The 6,252-nt window shown below is 41.6% G+C and overlaps 1 non-coding gene across 1 annotated transcript; it reads right to left on the bottom strand.

Moving 5' to 3' along the window:
* Positions 1-767: 767 nt before the first annotated feature.
* LOC130978233 (small nucleolar RNA R71) lies at positions 768-875 on the bottom strand. Its single transcript, XR_009085888.1, has one exon. It is a non-coding gene; the product is annotated as a small nucleolar RNA R71 (small nucleolar RNA).
* Between the last annotated feature and the right edge of the window lie 5,377 nt (positions 876-6,252).

Below are 6,252 nucleotides of genomic sequence, written 5' to 3'. Positions count from 1 at the left end.
TTTCAAAATCTTTTACTTAATTTTCGAAAATTACTTCCCTTCTTCTCACATCCTTCTATTTATGGACTAACACTATTCTTTAATGCAAAATTCGAACTCCATCTTCTTTGATAAGTTCGAATTTTCTACCTCTATCTTCCATTTTTCTTTTCCTCTGACACCTCAAGGAATCTCTATACTGTGACATAGAGGATTCCACATTTTCTTGTTTCCTTCTCTTTCTTATGAGCAGGAGCAGAGACAAAGGCATTCTTGTTGAAGCTGATCCTGAACCTGAGAGGACCCTGAAGAGAAAGCTAAGAGAAGCTAAGGCACAACTCTCTGTTGAGGACCTGACCGAATTCTTCAAAGAAAAAGAACCCATGGCAGCCGAAAATAACAACAATGCCAACAATGCAAGGAAGGTGCTGGGTGACTTTACTGCACCTACTCCCGACTTCTATGGGAGAAGCATCTCTATCCCTGCCATTGGAGCAAACAAATTTGAGCTTAAGCCTCAATTAGTTTCTCTAATGCAACAGAATTGCAAGTTCCATGGACTTCCATTGGAAGATCCTCATCAGTTCTTAGCTGAATTCTTGCAAATCTGTGACACTGTCAAGACTAATGGGGTTGACCCTGAGGTCTACAGACTTATGCTATTCCCTTTTGCTGTAAGAGACAGAGCTAGAATATGGTTGGACTCTCAACCTAAAGAAAGCCTGGACTCTTGGGAAAAGCTAGTCAATGCCTTCTTGGCAAAGTACTTTCCACCTCAAAAATTGAGTAAGCTTAGAGTGGAAGTCCAAACCTTTCGACAAAAGGATGAAGAATCCCTCTATGAAGCTTGGGAAAGATACACACAATTAATCAGAAAATGTCCTTTTGACATGCTTTCTGAATGGAGCATCATAGGTATTTTCTATGATGGTCTCTCTGAACTATCCAAAATGTCTTTGGATAGCTCTGCTGGAGGATCTCTTCATCTGAAGAAGACGCCTACTGAGGCTCAAGAGCTCATTGAAATGGTTGCAAATAACCAATTCATGTACACTTCTGAAAGGAATCCTGTGAACAATGGGACTAGTCAGAAGAAAGGAGTTCTTGAGATTGATGCTCTGAATGCCATATTGGCTCAGAACAAGATATTGACTCAACAAGTCAATTTAATTTCTCAAAGCCTGTCTGGAATGCAAAATGCACCAAGCAGTACTAAGGATGCTTCATCTGAGGAAGAAGCTTATGATCCTGAGAACCCTTCAATGGAAGAGGTGAATTACCTAGGAGAACCCTATGGAAACACCTATAATTCTTCATGGAGAAATCACCCAAATTTCTCATGGAAGAATCAAGAGAGACCTCAACAAGGTTTCAACAACAATAATGGTGGAAGAAACAGGTTTAGCAATGGCAAGCCTTTTCCATCATCTTCTCAGCAACAGACAGAGAATTCTAAGCAGAACCCCTCTGACTTAGCAACCATGGTCTCTGATCTAATCAAAACCACTCAAAGTTTCATGACTGAAACAAGGTCCTCCATTAGAAATTTGGAGGCACAAGTGGGACAGCTGAGCAAGAAAGTTACTGAACTCCCTCCAAGTACTCTCCCAAGCAATACAGAAGAAAATCCAAAAGGAGAGTGCAAGGCCATCAATATGGCCGAATTTGGAGAGGAGGGAAAGGAAGTGAACGCCACTGAGGAAGACCTCAATGGGCGTGCACTGACCTTCAATGAGTTCCCAAATGAGGAACCATGGGAATCTGAGGCTCAAAATGAGACCATAGAGATTCCATTGGACTTACTTCTGCCTTTCATGAGCTCTGATGAGTATTCCTCCTCTGAAGAGGATGAGTATGTCACTGAAGAGCAAGTTGCTAAATACCTTGGAGCAATCATGAAGCTAAATGACAAGTTATTTGGAAATGAGACTTGGGAGGATGAACCCCCTTTGCTCACCAAAGAACTGGATGACTTGTCTAGGCAGAAACTACCTCAAAAGAGACAAGATCCTGGGAAGTTTTCCATACCTTGTACCATAGGCACCATGACCTTCAAGAAGGCTCTGTGTGACTTAGGGTCAAGTGTAAACCTCATGCCTCTCTCTGTAATGGAGAAGCTAGGGATCTTTGAGGTACAAGCTGCAAGAATCTCACTAGAGATGGCAGACAACTCAAGAAAACAAGCTTATGGACTTGTAGAGAATGTTTTGGTTAAGATTGAAGACCATTACATCCCTACTGATTTCATAGTCCTAGAAACTGGGAAGTGCATGGATGAATCTATCATCCTTGGCAGACCCTTCCTAGCCACAGCAAAGGCTGTGATTGATGTTGACAGAGGTGAACTGTTCATTCAAGTGAATGAAGAATCCTTTGTGTTTAAGGCTCAAGGATATCCCTCTGTCATCATGGAGAGTAAGCATGAAGAGCTTCTCTCAAATCAGAGGCAAACAGAGCCCCCACAGTCAAACTCTAAAGTTTGGTGTTGGGAGGCCACAACCAAACTCTAAGTTTGGTGTTGAACCCCCACATTCAAACTCTAAGTTTGGTGTTGGAAGGTTCCAACATTACTCTGAGCATCTGTGAGGCTCCATGAGAGTCCTCTGTCAAGCTACTGACATTAAAGAAGCGCTTGTTGGGAGGCAACCCAATGTTATATTTTATATATTTTCTTTTGTCATTTTATTTTATTTTGTAGGTTGATGATCATAAGAAGTCACAAAATTAATGAAAAAAGCAAAAACAGAATGAAAAACAGGAAGAAAAACAGCACACCCTGGAGGAAGAAGCTGCTGGCGTTTAAACGCCAGTAAACCTAGCAGTTGGGCGTTTAACGCCCAGTCTGGCACCATTCTGGGCGTTTAACGCCAGAAATGGGCACCAGACTGGCGTTAAACGCCAGAAAAGGGCAAGAACCTGGCGTTAAACGCCAGAAATGGGCACCAGCCCGGCGTTTAACGCCAGATTTGGCACAAAACGTGATTTTTGTTGCCATTTGGTGCAGGGGTGACTTTTCCTTGACACCACAGGATCTGTGGACCCCACAGGATCCCCACCAACCCCACCACTCTCTCTCCCTTCTTCACCCATTCACCAATCACCTCAATACCTCTTCCCCAAAAACCCTTCACCTATCAAATCCCATCTTTCTCTTCACCACTCACATCCATCCTTCATAAAACCACACAACCTCCTCCATCTCCTCCATCTTCTTCTTCTTCTCCTCTATTTCTTTCTTCTTTTGCTCGAGGACGAGCAAACCTTTTAAGTTTGGTGTGGTAAAAGCATTGCTTTTTGTTTTTCCATAACCATTTATGGCATCCAAGGCCGGAGAAACCTCTAGAAAGAGGAAAGGGAAGGCAAAAGCTTTCACCTCCGAGTCATGGGAGATGGAGAGATTCATTTCAAGGGATGCACTTTCCTCCACAAGACTATTGGGAGCAACTGAACACCTCCCTAGGAGAATTAAGTTCCAACATGGGACAACTAAGGGTGGAGCACCAAGAACATTCCATCCTCCTCCATGAAATTAGAGAAGATCAAAGAATCATGAGAGAGGAGCAACAAAGACAAGGAAGAGACATTGAGGAGCTCAAGCACTCCATAAGACCTTCAAGAGAAAGAACAAGCCGCCATCACTAAGGTGGACCCGTTCTTTAATCTCCTTGTTCTTTATTTTTCTGTTTTTCGAAAATTATGCTTTATGTTTGTCCATGTTTGTGTCTTATGATCATTAGTGTCTTAGTGTCTATGCCTTAAAGTTATGAATGTCCTATAAATCCATCACCTTTCTTAAATGAAAACTGTTTTTATCACAAAAGAACAAGAAGTACAGGATTTCAAATTCATCTTTAAAACTGGCTTAATTAGTTTGATGTGGTGGCAATACTTTTGTTTTCTGAATGCATGCTTAAACAGTGCATATGTCTTTTGAATTTGTGGTTCATGAATGTTGGCTCTTGAAAGAATGATGAAAAAGGAGACATGTTACTGAGGATCTGAAAAATCATAAAAATGATTCTTGAAGCAAGAAAAAGCAGTGAATACAAAAAAAAAGGGAGAAAAAGGAAAAGAAAGAAAAAGAAAGAAATAAAGTTGTGATCCAAGGCAAAAAGAGTGTGCTTAAGAACCCTGGACACCTCTAATTGGGGACTTTAGCAAAGCTAAGTCACAATCTGAAAAGGTTCACCCAATTATGTGTCTGTGGCATGTATGTATCCGGTGGTAATACTGGAAGACAGAGTGCTTTGGGCCACGGCCAAGACTCAATAAGTAGCTGTGTTCAAGAATCATCATACTTAACTAGGAGAATCAGTAACACTATCTGGATTCTGAGTTCCTAAAGAAGCCAATCATTCTGAATTTCAAAGGATAAAGTGAGATGCCAAAACTATTCAGAGGCAAAAAGTTACTAGTTCCGCTCATCTAATTTGGAGCTAAGTTTCATTGATAATTTGGAGTTTATAGTATATTCTCTTCTTTTTATCTTATTTGATTTTCAGTTGTTTGGGGACAAGCAACAATTTAAGTTTGGTGTTGTGATGAGCGGATAATTTATACACTTTTTGGCATTGTTTTTAGTATGTTTTTAGTAGTTTGAGTTGAGTTTTTAGTATATTTTTATTAGTTTTTAGTTAAAATTCACTTTTCTGGACTTTACTATGAGTTTGTGTGTTTTTCTGTGATTTCAGGTATTTTCTGGCTGAAATTGAGGGACCTGAGCAAAAATCTGATTCAGAGACTGAAAAGGACTGCAGATGCTGTTGGATTCTGACCTCCCTGCACTCGAAGTGGATTTTCTGGAGCTACAGAAGCCCATTTGGCGCGCTCTCAACGGCGTTGGAAAGTAGACATCCTGGGCTTTCCAGCAATATATGATAGTCAATACTTTGCCCAAGATTTGATGGCCCAAACCGGCGTTCAAAGTCACCTACAGAAATCCCAGCGTTAAACGCCGGAACTGGCACCTAAATGGGAGTTAAACGCCCAAACTGGCACCAAAATGGGAGTTAAACGCCAAGAAGAGTCTCTACACGAAAAATGCTTCATTGCTCAGCCCAAGCACACACCAAGTGGGCCCGGAAGTGGATTTTTATGTCATTTACTCACCTTTGTACACCTTAGGCTACTAGTTTTCTATATATAGAACCTTTTACTATTGTATTTTCATCTTTGGACATCTAGTTCTTAGATCAGATCTTGGTTCTTCTGGTTCCCTCTCTGGGGCCGAAACCAATGATCACTTTTGTTCTTATGTATTTTCAACGGTGGAGTTTCTACACACCATAGATTAAGGTGTGGAGCTCTGCTGTACCTCGAGTATTAATGCAATTACTATTGTTCTTCTATTCAATTCCGCTTATTCTTTGTCCAAGATATCACTTGTTCTTCAACTTGATGAATGTGATGATCCGTGACACTCATCATCATTCTCACCCATGAACAAGGGTGACTGACAACCACTCTGTTCTACAAGCATCTGAGGCCCTAGTGAATATCTCTTGGATTTCTGGTTGCACGATGCATGGTTGATCGCCTGACAACCGAGTGCTCGCCTGACAAACGAGCCAACCATTCCGTGAGATCAGAGTCTTCGTGGTATAGGCAAGAACTGATGGCGGCATTCAAGAGAATCCGGAAGGTCTAACCTTGTCTGTGGTATTCTGAGTAGGATTCAATGATTGAATGACTGTGACGTGCTTCAAACTCCTGAGGGCGGGGCGTTAGTGACAGACGCAAAAGAATCACTGGATTCTATTCCGGCCTGATTGAGAACCGACAGATGGAATGCCGTGCCGTGACAGGGCATTAGGAATCGTTCCAATGAGAGGATGGGAGGTAGCCACTGACAACGGTGAAACCCTTGCATAAGCTTGCCATGGAAAGGAGTAAGAAGGATTGGATGAAGACAGTAGGAAAGCAGAGAGACGGAAGGGAAGGCATCTTCATACGCTTATCTGAAGTTCCTACCAATGATATACATAAGTATCTCTATCTTTACCTTTATGTTTATTTCGTTCATCATCATACCCATTTGAGTTTGCCTGACTGAGATTTACAAGGTGACCATAGCTTGCTTCATACCAACAATCTCCGTGGGATCGACCCTTACTCGCGTAAGGTATTACTTGGACGACCCAGTGCACTTGCTGGTTAGTTGTGCGAAGTTGTAGTGATCACAATTTCGTGCACCAATCAACCTCCCCACACTTAAACAATAGCATGTCCTCATGCTAAATCTAAGAGAAAATGGTAAAGGTAAAATGGTGGAAT

Source organism: Arachis stenosperma, chromosome 4, assembly GCF_014773155.1.
Source record: "Arachis stenosperma cultivar V10309 chromosome 4, arast.V10309.gnm1.PFL2, whole genome shotgun sequence".
Lineage (NCBI taxonomy): Eukaryota > Viridiplantae > Streptophyta > Magnoliopsida > Fabales > Fabaceae > Arachis > Arachis stenosperma.
The sequence above is the reverse complement of the archived record's forward strand: the minus strand, read 5'-3'. Positions and strand labels throughout refer to the sequence as shown.